Source organism: Gossypium hirsutum, chromosome A13, assembly GCF_007990345.1.
Source record: "Gossypium hirsutum isolate 1008001.06 chromosome A13, Gossypium_hirsutum_v2.1, whole genome shotgun sequence".
NCBI lineage: Eukaryota > Viridiplantae > Streptophyta > Magnoliopsida > Malvales > Malvaceae > Gossypium > Gossypium hirsutum.
The window spans coordinates 86,739,161-86,754,571 of record NC_053436.1 but is presented as its reverse complement, the minus strand read 5'-3'; positions in this window follow the sequence as shown (position 1 = coordinate 86,754,571).

The window sequence follows — 15,411 nt, the reverse complement described above, 5'->3', positions numbered from 1 at the left end:
TACATGATTTTATAAAATATTTTTTATTACTATTTTTTATAAATTAGATTTTTATAAAAGAAAAAACTAAGTACTCTCAAAATAAATATCATATATTTTAATAAGAAAACAAATAATTAAATGGGTATAATTAATTATTAAGTTAGAATTATCCAATGTAAGCAATTAATCTCTCACATATCAAATTTTTATTAAAGATTGAGAAGTTAAATATGATTTTATATTATTCTTTTCCGATCTAATCTCCATTTTATTAGAGGTATTTCTTCAAATCTAAAATATAATTATTTTGCTAGATGTTAGATGTGGAATGATTTTAGTTTTTGTATTTCATTTTTATTTGTTATAAATTGGTCTTATTCAAAATAGATAGTTACCTATTCATATTAATCTGTTACTTTATTTTATTTATTTATCAATTTTTTTTAAATCTAATACTTAAATATATCAAATGGTTTAGATTAAATATTTTTAACTATAAAAGCATTAATTGATAGTATAAAATTTCATCATTTAACAAATCTCAACTAAACCTTAAATCCTAAACCATTTTAATATATATAAAGTTTATCTATTATCTCTTAAATAATTTAAACTATAATCATAATTTTAATATATTAAAATTAATTTTATCTCTTTTACAATTATATAAGAAATTATTTAATATATAAATTAAAAATACTTATTAATCCAAACCCTAAATTGCTAACCCCTATCCATTAAACCTTAAATTATAGAATATAACCCATAAACCCTAAACCTCTAAACCCCTAACCTTAAACCCCAACCCTTAAACCATAAATCATAAACACTAAACCCATAACCCATAAACCTTAAAATAGTAACTCTTAAATCTTAAACCTTAAACCCTAAACCATATACACTAAACCCTAAACTATAATGATAATTAATTTTTTCATTTTTAACAAATATTTTTCTATATTTTTTACTTTCAAATTTTTTCTACGTGTCATTATTTTTTTGAAAAATAAATTGCATTTTAATTAATATAAAGAAACAAGTTAAATAATAAATAGACAGATATATTTTTTGCGGCGTTTTTCAAAAGCGCCGCTAAAAGCTCGATCTATAGCGGCGCTTCTCCAAAAGCGCCGCTAAAACCTCGACCTATAGCGGCGTTTTTCCAAAAGCGCCGCTAAAACCTCGACCTATAGCGGCGTTTTTCCAGAAGTGCCGCTAAAACCTCGACCTATAGTGGCGTTTTTCCAGAAGCGCCTCTAAAACCTCGATCTATAGCGGCGTTTGGACCAAAAACGCCGCTATTGCTCAGTTTTTAGCGGCGTTTGGACCAAAAACGTCGCTATTGCTCAATTTTTTGCGGCGTTTTATTGCAAACGCCGCTAATGTATAATATTTGCGGCGTTTTTTGTCCAAACGCCACTAAAAACGCCGCTAAAGCCCTTTTTTCTTGTAGTGTAAGTCTTTGTTGAACTGTTATGTAACACGTCCATGTATGGGTAATTTAATTTCTATGTTTAGTTTGCATGCATGATTTCTTTAGGAATTTTGACGCATTCTTCTTGCTGTAGATTTTCATGAAAATGGTGTAAATTGTTGGCATGTATGATAAACTTCTGTAGAAGCATATACTTGCAAAGAAAGACAATTTTTTTTTCTTTTTCCAAGCCAAGGCTGACTTGGTTCCCCAGAGCTTTTGAGTCAATAAAATGCTTTCAAGCATTGTTTTTCAAACCTAAGGCTTATTTATTACTCAACCTTGATATAAACATGCGCGTACATAAACCTGGATAATGAGATAGAAGTGTTGCTGTGATTGAATTGATTTGAGCCTATGTTTAGTTTGTAAGAATTTAGTTTGCTTTCTTGCCTGCAAAAATGCTGCGGGTTTCATTCATAATGTATCGTTTTAGGATAAATGGTCATTTTGAGATGTAATGTTTGTTTTATGAGGGATGCTGTGTGATGTCTGGTTCCCTTTCACCATGGATTTCAATTTGTATGCCCCTTTTCTTTGCAGCAAGTTTTTGTAGTTTCCCAAGAGTAAAACAAAACAAATGGCCTTTCTATTTCCTTTGCTAGATGCACTACACACTCTTTTTTCCTTTTTAATACATTTTCTTTTTATTGCAATAATATCCCCACAATTTGTATCAACGTCGTAAATGTCAAACCTTGATTCTTACCTTCAACTACTTTTGTGCAGGAAGAAGTTAATTGCAGATGCAAAGGCCAGTTTTATTCGACAAATACCTGAACCACTAAAGGAAGAACTAATCAAACATGGTGAGTTGGAATATTGACAAAAGTTTTGATCTGTTGAGGCCTTGTAGAAGTTGTTTTCTTGTTTCTTCAATATAATTTTGTTTTGGCTGAAAAGTGAGGAAATCTTAATTCATTTTGTATGAAGAACATTTCGGATGAAATCAATTAGTATTAAAATTCTTCATTGTATGGATTGCATTATAATTCACCTATCAAAATGTGATCCGATGATACTAGGTTTATGTGTATTACTTACTATGAATGAGTTAACTAGTTAATTAATTTTGTATTACTGGTTCAAGTTGTAATTAGTAAATTCTCGTATGATTTTTTTCCTTATGAATTAGCTAATTTTTCTTCAATGATTGAAGAAGAAAAAACCTACAGCAGTGGGCGATGATGGGGGTTCAGGGGATTTTAGCTTTATCCACTATTCCACTTGATGTACAATAACCCTTAACAAATATGAATTAGTATCCTTATAATGTGTTATTAAGTGCTATCTATTTTTAATTTATGCTATTGTACTATTATATTAATTAATTTATGCTATTGTACTATTATATTAATTAATTTTTAATTTAACTAATTTATTAAGTTTGATTTTAAATCAATTATTGGTCATGGTTAGTGATTGCAACAAATGTTTACTTGTAGATGAGTGATCCAAAGCGAGATGGTTCAACTCAAAGTTCACAAAATTCTTCCCCAAGTAAAGATGATCAAACAACAACCAATGAAAATGTTCGAAAAAAGATTACTCCAAGATCAGCTTGTTGGAACCATTTCACCAAATTTGTGACTAAAGAGGGGGAGAAGAGAGCAAGGTGCAATACCTGTGATGTTACTTACACCATGGAATCAACTTTGGGTTTTACAACAAATTTGAATAACCATTTGAAAACATGCCTAAAAAGACCTCGAGGTAATATTTCTAATTCGAAGCAATCAAAATTAGCATTTGTGAAGGTTAGCCAAGAAACAACGGATTTATCAACTTGGGTGTTTGATAAAGATGCTGTTAGAAAAGCATTAGTTCGTATGATAATTGTGGATGGACTACCTTTTAAAATTGTAGAGGGAGAGGGTTTCAAATACTTTTTTCTATAGCATGCCCACGGTTTAGTCTTCCATCTCGTTGGACAATTAGAAGAGATTGTCTTGATTTATTTAACTCCATGAAGAGTGTGATGAAGAACTGTTTTGAAAAAGATATAAGTAGAGTTTGTTTGACTACAGACACTTGGACTTCATTGCAGAGGATATCTTATATGGTTTTAACAGCACATTGGGTGGATGATGAGTGGAGGTTGCAAAAAAGGATTATAAATTTTTGCCCAATATCCGCTCATAAAGGTGAAAGTATAGGTCAAGCCATTGAAAAATGTCTTCGAGATTGGGGGATTGAGATGGTCTTCACAATTACGGTTGATAATGCATCCGCCAATAGTGTTACCATTGAATATTTGAGAAAGAAATTCAATCATCGAAATGCTTCTATTGCAACTGGAAAAATTATTCATATGAGATGTGTTGCACACATTCTTAATCTCATTGTGTAATACGGTATTAAGGATGCTTCTGTGTCAGTGGATCGAGTTAGAGGTGCTGTGAGGTATATAAGAGCATCACCATCGAGGTTGATAAAATTCAACCACCGGTAAAAGAAGAAATGATAGATAGTAAGGCTCAATTGTGTTTAGATGTGCCTACTAGATGGAACTCAACATATATGATGTTAAAGGTGGCCGAAAAATATGAGCGTGCATTTGAATCATATGTACGTGATGACCATAATTTTTTTCTTGATCTTACTGCTGGAGATAGAGTTCCTACATTTGATGATTGGGAAATTTTTCGAAGAGTTATAAAAGTATTGGAGCCTTTTTATCATCTTACATTGAAGGTATCCGGATCCTTGCATGTTACCTCTCATTCACTTTTTGAAGTATTGACGGATGTGCATTGTCTTTTTGATGGGTGGCAAGATTGTGGAGATCTAGACATAATTTCTATGACTTCCAAAATGAGAGAGAAATATAATAAGTATTGGGTGAAGGAAACAAGATCAACATGCTAGTTTACTTGCCGGTCATCTTTGATCCGCGATGTAAAATGAGTTTTTTGGACTTTGGGGTCAACTTGCTTTTTCCTAATGTTGCTAATGACATTATGAAAATGATTGATAAAGAATTGCATTGCTTGTTCAATGAGTATTTTTCTAATGCAGGGAGAATTGAATTGTTTGAAGGTAGATCTAGTTCTTCAACAAATCTTTGCAGTTCAATGGAAATAGATCAGTCAGAAATGAAAACGGGCTTGGCCAAACAAAAATACCTTAAGAAGAAGAAACAAGTTGGATTAGAAAGCAAATCTAAGTTGGATAGATATTTGGGTGAGGATGAAGAAGTAAACAATTCAAGTTCATTTGATTTACTATTGTGGTGGAAAATGAACAGTCCTAGATTCCCTATTCTTGCACAAATGGCTCGAGATATTCTTGATATTTCTATCTCAACAGTTGCCTCAGAAAGTGCATTTAGCATGGGTGGACCTGTTCTCGATAGTTTTAGAAGTTCTCTAGCTCCTCTCATGGTCGAGGCTTTGGTTTGCACACAAGATTAGCTTCGGAAATCTAATGATGCCATCAATCTTGAATATTATGTTGATGAACTTCAAACTATGGAAGATGGTAATATATAAATTTTAATTTATAAAATAAGCTTTTGTATTATTTATATTAGTAAGCATTCCCATAATTTAACTAACACTTTTGTTTTTAAATTTGCTAGATTTATTCAAAATACCCGAAGATCAAGAAGGTAACATACTTAGCATTAGTTTATAAAGTTAAATGTTTATTTAATTTATTTTTGCAAATATTTTTATCATTTAACTAACTCAATCAATGCTTTTACTAGATGTTTCAAGATTATCAACTGTGATTGAAGCACAAGAAGAAAGTTAAACTATTCTATAATGGTTTTTGAACTGATGTGTTATTGTTATTAGTTTGGTTTGTTTTGTTATTGTTGTTGGATAATTGAGCTTTTGTTGTGTTCTTTTTTTTTTGGACTGGTGTAGGTTTCTATTGTATTTTGGACTTTTGCTTATGTTTTTTTTATTACAATGTTGTTGTATTGTTTTTGTTGTTTATTTGGACTCATGAAGAAACTTAAACTATTCTATAATGGTTTTTGAGCTAATGTGTTATTGTTATTAGTTTGGTTTGGTTTGTTATTTTTGTTGGTTAATTGAACTTTTGTTGTGTTATTTATTTATTTTTTTGTTTGGAGTGGTGTAGGTTTCTATTGTATTTTAGACTTTTGCTTATATTTTTTTTATTATAATGTCGTTTTTTACTTCGACTCATGTTGTTTACTTTGACTTTTACTTATGTTTTTTTATTATAATCTTCTTGTATTTTTTTGTTGTTTTTTTTGACTAATGTTGTTTATTTGGGTTGATGTTGTGTTGCTTGTATTTAGTCTCTTATTTACTTTAATTTTTTGTTGTATGATCATGTTTAAAAACTTTAAAGAAAATTATTTTTTTGAAAAATTACATAAAAATAAATAACGCTAGTCATTTTTTTAAAAACTTAACTCGAACAAATATATTCGATTCGATTCGATTCGAATTCCATCTCACTCGACTCGATTCGAGAAAATTTCAAATAAAGTTAGGATGATAGAATAAGATTCGAAAACTCGATTAACTCGAAAATTTTTTATTCGATTCGATTCGATTCGATCGAATGCTCACCCCTAGTTGGATATGCTTCCATTTTCTTGCTTATTTTTTTCAAATTCTCTAAAAATTTTCACTTTCCACCTTAAGATTTTGTTAAAATATTATTGGAAAAAACCTCCTAAGCTCAATTTCTCCATCAATTTATTCAGATGACAGCCTAGGGTTTATGGAGCTTTTGCGAGAGAAGATAAAGCTAGTGCGAAAAAGCTTAAACAATGGTAAGAAATGGTTTCCTAAACCTCCATTAGTTTAATTTTTTGAGAAATACTGTGAAAAAAACTTAGAAATAATTATGTTAATATTTGATATATATTTTTATTGTATGGAAATGGGGAAATGTTGGTTCATAAAAATCCAGACTTAATTAATGGTGGATTGGTTTTCATGGAAGCTTGATCAAGTGTTAGGAAGCATACATCAAGGTAAGTATCTTGAATACTCATACTTGCTCTAAGTTAGTAAGTTTAGGAATCATGAAATTAATTTTATAATTAGATGTTTAATTGTGTTAGTATGTAATAAAATATGGTAGAAAAGTTGTGTAACTAAGTGAGGCTTTATAGTCAATTATGTAATAATGTTATGAAAGTTTCCATGGACGAAAATATGAACTTAATAGGATTTGCATGTATGTGAAGGGACCATGTCAACAATATGGAAAAGATTGGATAAGGCCACTATGGCAAAAAAAATGTCAAAGAGCAAGGTCTTACTTTAAGTCAAAAAGTGTTGATACTAGCCTAAAATATCGAAATGGTCGTAAGATTTATGAAAATCTTTTGTAAATAATTATTTTATATTTAATTAAATTTATTGTAATTATATTGAATATAATAGTGTAAGCTTATATTTTGTATGATTGAAAAATGTGGTTTTGAACAACTAAATAAAGTTTGACTTTGTCGAATGATATTAGAATCATAATTATCAGCATGAAAACAACTTTAAGAAAGAACCTTGTAAGATGTTCCTTATGGAGATTAAATGAAAGCTTTGAAAATCTTGTCTAGTGACATAATGTCATAATTTAAATTATCACTTTATATTATAATGGTTTATGCCATGAATCCCGATACAGAGCTGTAATTTTATTTGGTAAATAAGTTTACTAATATTCTAACAACCTTGAAACAAGGCCCTAATAGCTTAGATAAATAATTTGGATATGATCGGCATGGCTAGGAGAATCCTTATTTGTTCTTTGGTACTCCAGTTACTTGCACTTTGGTGCTCTTATTCTTGGCACTACGGTGTGATTCTGATATGGTCTTTGGACTTCTACGCTTTAGAACTTCTGTTATTGTAGTTCCGAACAACTTGTCCTTAGTATCCCTTCTTTATTTTTCTAGGCTTACTAATGGCTTAACTTAAACTGATTTTGTTATTGTATGAAATAGTTCTTGAAATTGTTAGATGTTATTACTGTTTGAAAATGTATTAAGGGTAAGGAATGGGATGGAAAAGTAAGCATTTAAGAAAGTGGTGTAATAAAACATCTAACAAATTATGGTCTATTTGAAACCCTTAAGGAGTTATTAAGATGAGTTAACAATTGTGTAAGCCCTTAGGGATGAAAACTGAATCTAAAAGGTAAAATTCATAAATGAATCAAACACCAAATTGGGAACGCATACATAATGAGAATTGTTAATAAATCATCAAACTATAAGTTGATGCTTAATTTGTAAACTCACATGAAAGGGGTTAAAATAGTGACAATGTTGCTTAAATAAAATAAAAATCATGATTCTTCTAGAGGGACTCAAGGTTCATAAAGACTTAGGATAAATTTTGATTAGCTTTGTTACTTATTGAGCTTTATAGCCATGTGTTAGTTGTTTAAAACGCTTAGGTATGATTTGCTAATAAGTCTCTATGGTAGCTTAGGGAGCATCGCATCACCAAATGATCCTATAAGGTTATTTTTCAAATATTAAAGTATAATTTATATTATATTAGTGGCATGTATACTAAGTCTCATGATGAATATAAAGATTGTAATGTGAATGGCATATTTTGGGTTCTACTCAAAAATTTGCTTAGCAAAAATTTATGTCATTCAAATTTGAATGTGTTTATGCCATGTTTTGTGCCAAAATGAGTTTAAATATTGATTTGTAATGCTTTTATCCATTTTGAAATAATATGGTAATGCTTGGGCATGTTTTAGAGTGTTTTTTAGTTAACTTTTTGCTCCTAGGTCGTAGTTTCAAAACTTAGGCTTAGAGGTATCGGTATAAGTGAGGCAAAATGCCTCAATATGATATTTGGAGCACTTGTATCTGTACTTCTAGGCACTTTTATAGCAACAAGTGCCTCAGACCCAACCAATTGCATTGTTTTGAGTCGTTTTGACTTTTTGGGATTTGTTTTGGGTCCCGAGCACCCTTAAGCATCTTCAAATTGATTTTAAATTGTCTCTAAAGGCTTTTAATTGTTCTAAATTTGGGTTAATGATTTTATAAAAAAATTTCAAGTTCCAAATTTAGTAAAACTTTCATTTCTCTTAACCCGAAAGACCTTGAATTAAGTCGATAGTCCTCAAACATTTGGTTTATGATCTAAATGGGTTCTAATATGAATTCAATAACCCAAAATGATTTGGAAATTATATTTTACCCTTTCTAACATTGAGAATTATTTTAAAAGAAATCTATAAGGTTGCTAAATGATGTTTGATTAAAGGAAAAGTAGGGAAAACAGAATTCTCAGGGTAACAAGTAAACCATCATAATGAATCTGGTGAGTGTGCCCTTGCAAATCAAGAACCTACACCTTGCCTATACCTTTTATGGAAGATCAGCTAGTAGGCAAGTAAGAAAGGCAGAGAACAATGGATTTATTTTTGAGTTTTTTATGTTGAGAGTAGCTGGGGAACTACCCCTAGGGATGTATCTAGATAAGAAAAAGAAATATAAGAGTAAGAGAAGTGAAAAGAAATAGGAGGATTGTTCAATTCAAAGGCTTGTAGGTTTATGAATTTCCCCTTAGCGTTCTGGTTTATTTATAACCTTGGGAGAGCATGGAGAGTTATGGAAAATTTTAATCAATAGTAAGGAACCGTTCAAATCCATTAATGCAGGTAGGACACCTGTTGACATCGGGAGGAGGAAGAATCTTTTAAGGATTCCCAAGGCAGGATTGACTGCCAACTATTACCCATTAGGGAGTAACCCTCATGAAAGTAGAACTAGTCATAAGTTATGATGTGATTTTACACACCAAGGTTGAAACTATTCTTGTCAAGGTGAAACAAGTTGATGTTAGGCTGAATATCCAAGAGCCACTTCTTCTTATGATGGTCAAAACAAAGCTGATCCTTTGTGTTTACCAATTTGTTCAACTATGGGAACTCGAACAAAAAGGGTCAAAGAGGAGTTTAAAGGGCCTATGTGTGGACGCGGGGAACAAGTCCAAATTAATCAAGTTCTAGTTAGGCCAAGACCAAGTCAAATTTTGATCCAAGAGTTGGATAAAACCTTTTGATGGGTTTTAATTAATCAAAGACTTTAATTAAGCTTATTTTAGTTTATTTTTGCATCTGTAAATTAATGTCTTTCATTATTAATCTGCATCTTTTAATTATGACTTGTATTAAGTGTTTAGTATTTAATTATGACATGTATTTCATAACTCATATGTTAATAAAGTTCATGATTTAATTATGCCATGCATTATGTAACTCTCATGATAGTTAAGTTTGCATATTAAATGATGACATGCATTATGTAACTCCCATGATAATTAAGTGTGCATCTTTAATTAAGTCTTGCATTAAGTAACTCATTTGTTCATTTAGTTTGCATCTTAATTAAACCATGCATTTAAGAATCTTAGTTGTTAAATATGTTTGAGTTAGTTTTTATAAGTGTATTATTTATTTTGATTGTTACTTTTAATGCTAAATTGTGTTTATTTTCATTTTTATTAAGGTTTTTTAAGTTGAATAATAATGTGAACAGGTTTCAAGTGTTTAATAAACATTCATTCTTAATCAGGTGACTATTCAAAGGACCAAGGAAGGCCCTGCAAATTTTGTTCGACTTTGATGCACTTAAAAGCATATTCATGGCGCTAATTAAAGGGAAGAAAACACAAGCAATGAAGGCATTCGATTTTGGGAAGAAAGGACTACAAAACAACACCTTTAAGGAGCATTAAGCTTTATGAAGATGATGACCTTTAAACTACACAAGGCCAAGTGAAGAGACATGCCTTTTGGGCTAGCTATTAAGAGTTTAAACCAAATTTAATTATTTGTTTTAAGATAGTTAAATGCCGAATCTTAAAGGTTATTTTGAAGGCCTATAAATTTCGGCCTAAGCTACCTATGTTAAAAAAAAAAGAACTTTTTCTTGAAATTAAATCACACTTTTGCAAGAAATTTTCTCTAAGATTCTTCATTGAACTATTTCAAACTTATCAAACTTTCTAAGTTTGTGGCATTCAAAAATTATCTTAACATTCCGTTTTCCATCCCAGGGTGTGGCGAATTTGATACACCAAGATTCGAGTATTCAGTTAAGTTTAAGTGAGTCGTAGTTTTAATATAGCTACGAATCCTTAAAGAATTCAAGTGCTTCAGATTAAGGTTTCCACCTTTTGAACCATTTCAAGATAATTCTTCACATTGAGCTATTTTCCGATCATCCAAGCTCAAGAAATTTCATCAGGTTAGTTCGATGACAGCCTTATTCGTGTACGATTGATAAGTTATGGCTACTATTAGAGTAGAACTCTGGAATCAGAGTGGTAGCTTTGGTATTTCGCTAAGGTAGAAATGAAAATGTTCTGTTGGCAAGCGTAGTTGCCCTGTGACAGGAAAGGAATTGACCTATTAGATGGGCAGCTTTAGTGTATAAACTAATCTAGGAATCACGGGATTATCCACCAAAACTAGAGGTAAGAATATGTTAGTCAAGTAGTGTACGCTTCAGGGCAATTTCCAAATCAAGAGTGATGAGAAGATATGAGCTAAACATGTCTAACATTGGAATGGTCAGATACCCGTCAATGAGTCGGTATCTATGATTCATTAATGTTGAGAGGATTCACAACTCGAGTGGAGTAATAATAACACGAATGTACAAAAATGAAACCAAGTTAAAAGTTCTGGTCAGAATGAAAAGTAATTACTCGCATGAACCCCACGAAGGCATGAATAAAGAAGATCTTCTCAAAGTCCGCCTTTGCGACTGAGCGTAAAAGGAAATTTCAAGGACAAAAATTTTTTAAGGAGAGAAAGTTGTCACACCTGATTCACTATAAACCCAAAAATTAGAAATAATTTAGGTTTATATTGAAAGAAATCATAAGTTGGCAGTCTCTACTAAAAAATCAGGAAAAGTTAGAAACAAAATTGAGCATGGTTGAAATCTAAGTCTTGTTCGGCTAGATTAAAACTAGTTGTTCATTAGTGGGAGACAAAATGATTATCAATGGATAGTTTTTATATGGTTGAAGATCGTGCGTGAAGAGCTATATATAGCTGAGAAGTGAATCCTCAGGTGGATTACTCCTAATTATGTTCCATTCTCCCCTCTTCTTTATCTTCCTTGTTTCTCTAAAGAAGAGATAATAATGAAAGCTCTGCATGGAGCGGTTGTAACACCCCTAACCCGTCTTCATCGCTGGATTAAGGTTACGAAGCATTACCAATCAATCAAAAAACATTTATGATTATATCATAAAATAAATAAAACTTAATATAAACTAATCAATCATATTCATTTTGTCCCTAAATTGAGCCTTCGAGGCCTTAAAATAGCATAAAAGTTATTCGAAACTAATTTGAAACAAAACAGGAATTTTAAGAAAAACTTGCAAAAATTGGAAAACAGGGGTCACACGGCCGTGTGACATAGCCCAGGCCGTTTAACATTCCAACAAAGGGGCACATGGTCATGTCTGAGCCTGTGTCCTCACCCGTGTAACTCACTAGCCTGAAACACTAAGAAATTTAAAATGACACACGGCTGTGTCACCAGGCCAAGTGATAACCCGTGTCCCAAATTGTGTGATCCATAATTTGACCCTAAATTCAAGCCATTTCAAACGAATATCATACCTAACCATCCAAACCATTTGAGCATACATTCAAGGGATCTAAACATCATTCAAACACTCCTAAACAAGCCATTTCAAACATCCTAATGCATCTAACCAATATGTCATTCAAAGGCACTGCAATTGTATCAAACATTATTGTAAAATCACACATTTAAAATCTATTTCCATCAACTAACCTAAACACGATCACAATCAACTTCCTAACTTTTCAAATATTATATATATGCATTACTTATCATATTTACAAGCATAAACACCAAAATATCAAGCAAATCATATAAACATCAAATGACCATTTATAACATCGAATTCCACCACAAAATATCTTAATCTTATAAGACACTTTGTAACAGGCCGATTTTAGGGCTAGTCGTAACTGTGGTTCCGAGACCATAAATCCAAAGTCGGGAAAATTATTTTATTAATTGTTTTTCAGATTATAGCATGATTATGAGGGTGTATGAAAATTTTGGTGTAGTAATTTTAGCGTTTGAGGGCTTAATTCAGAAAAAGGACTAAATCGCATAAAGTGCAAAAGTCCTATTTTATTAGCTAAAGGTGCCAAATAGCTAGAAAACCTAAATTGGAGGTCTTTAAAAGACAATTAGACCCTAAGATAGTGCATGGTCGGCCCATAGGAAGCAATTTGGTCAAAAAGTCCAAGTTCGATGGGTTTGGTGGCTAAATTGACTAAAATAGAAATAAAATAAGAAAAGGATGATATCACATTCTCATGTTCTTCACTCCACTGATTTTTCAGCCATTTTTACGGGTTTTGAGCTTCAAAAATTTTAGCAACTTGTTCCTCTTGCAAGTAAGTGATTTACATACTTTTTGTTGATGATTTTTACATTTTTGGACCCCTTGAAGCATAAGCTTTCTATTAAGGGGACTATTTTGCAAAATGGTGGAGAGTTTAGGGTTTTTCCATGAAATCATATGTGTAGTTTTTTAAAATTTTAGGGAAGAATATAAGTATTAGATGTGTAATAAACAACTTTTGTGAAGGGTTTCCTCATGAAAACCCTAATAGGGACTATTTGGCATAAGTTGAAAATTTGTTGATGAATGGGTGAGATAGTGGAAATTTTGGACTACTATAAGAGTATTAAGGGTTCCGTTAGGCTTTTGATAGTAAGAAATTCGATAAAAATTGATTTTTAGTCCAAGGGGTAAAATGGTCATTTTGTAAAAGTTTAGGGGCAAAGTTTAGGGGCAAAGTTTAGGGCCAAGTATAGATTATTGATTGTCTAGATTGATAAAGTGATTAAATTTGTGAATTTTTGTTATTATAGATCAAGAAATTCAAACTCCAAACTTAGATCGGGAGAAAGCCAAACAAATTGATTAGACCAACTTGACACCATATTTTGTAACCAAGGTAAGTTGTATGTAAATAATACAACTACATTGTTATTATATGTGTTTGAATTGATATAGCATAAATTGCTTGTTTGTGGAAATGATTACGAATAGTGAATTTTGAGATAGTAGAACTCCCGTAAGAACCTTAGGAGCAAATCAGATATTCACGCCATGACATTTGGGTCATGTGTGCGCTAGTGTAAGACATGTCTGGGACATGCATCGGCCACATTATGAGAGCCATTGTAAGACCATGTTTGGGACATGGCATTGGCATTGAAACGAGAGCTAGTGTAAGACATGTCTGGGACATGCATTAGCCTCGCGACGTAAGCCAGCGTAAGACATGTCAGGGACATGCATCGGCTACGAGATGTGTCAGTGTAAAACCATGTCTGAGACTTGGCATCGACTTAATGGATGAGCCAGTGTAAGGCCAAGTCTGGGACATGGCATCGGCATTACACCTTATGTTTGAGGCTTAATGAATATCCAATAGCATACCAAATGGTTCAACGGTGAGAGTTACAATTTCAGTTAAATGAGAAAAGTATAATTAGGTTGTGAGTGGTATAGGTACCTATTTGAAGTGTATCAGATGTGAGCTCAATATATATATGCTATGTGAATTGCATTATTTATTGATGAGTAAGTTGTGCTTATGCCTAATTTAGTGCTATGAGCATGATGATGAATGGTAAATTTGCTGATATATTTATTGCATGCAACTTACTAAGCTTTATGCTTACTCCCTCTCTTTTCCATTTTCTTATAATGTCGCCTAAATAGCTCAAGGACCATCAGACGTTTGAGGCTACGATCACGCTATCATAAGAAGCACTCGGTATAGTCAGATTATTTATTTTAAGTATGGCATGTATAGGGCTTAGACTTTAATCTTTTGCGTCATTGAGAAATTAGGGAAATGTGTTGGTTTGGGATAAATCCCTTTATTTTGTATAAGGCCATGGATAATGGTCAATACTCACTTTGATTTATAAATAGAAAATGATATTTTCATGGATGAGTAAATTGCACAAATGAAATATTGTCCATTGTGACTATTTTGGCTATGTATGTGCCCATGTCTTGGTATGGAGTGATTTTGTGCAGGTTATGTAAGCAGGGGTGGCAAAGAGGCGTGGTAAATAGCCTTATTTTGTCCACAAGGGTAGGTACACGAGCATGTGTCTAGGTCGTGTGACACACGGCTAGCCCTATGGCCGTGTTGTCCGGTCGTGTGTCCCCTGCACGTAAATTTTGTAAGTCAGTATGCATGATAGTAAACACAAGAGCAGAGACACGGCCGTATGTCTTAGCCATGTGAAGGACACGATCTAGCACACGGGCGTGTGCCTTGGCCGTGTGACCCTTAAGGATTGCTAATGTTAGAAACAGAATGTCTAGGTTTTTGCACATGGGCTAGGACATGGGCGTGTCATGGCTGTGTGAAGGACACGGGACAAGGACACAGGCGTGTGCCAGGCCATGTGAAAACCCCTGTAGGTGCGAATTTACAATTAATTCCACAGGGTAGAGGACACGAGCGTGTCCCTGTATTGCTTAAGTCGTGTAAGCCACACGGGCCAACAGCACGACCATGTTGAATTGGTCAGAAGGGCATGTTGCCCCTCCCACACGGACGTGTGCCCCTATGGCTAGTATCATTTTTTCCAGGGTTTGTAGTAAGACCCGAATCATTCTCTAATGGTTTAAAATGAATGTTTAGAGCCTAGTCGGCGTTTATTATGGTGTTCTTGTTTTAAAATGGAAAAGTTTTAAATTTGACCAGATTTTGGTGACTCGGAAATGTGTGAATGTATGCGTTCAAGTTGGGTAATGCCTCGTATTCCATCTTACATAGGGTACAGGTTTGGGGTGTTACATTTAGTGGTATCAGAGTTATGGTTTAGTTAGTTCTAGAACTAACCTAGCATGAGTACGAGTCTAGCTATACATTCCATAACTATATATTGATAG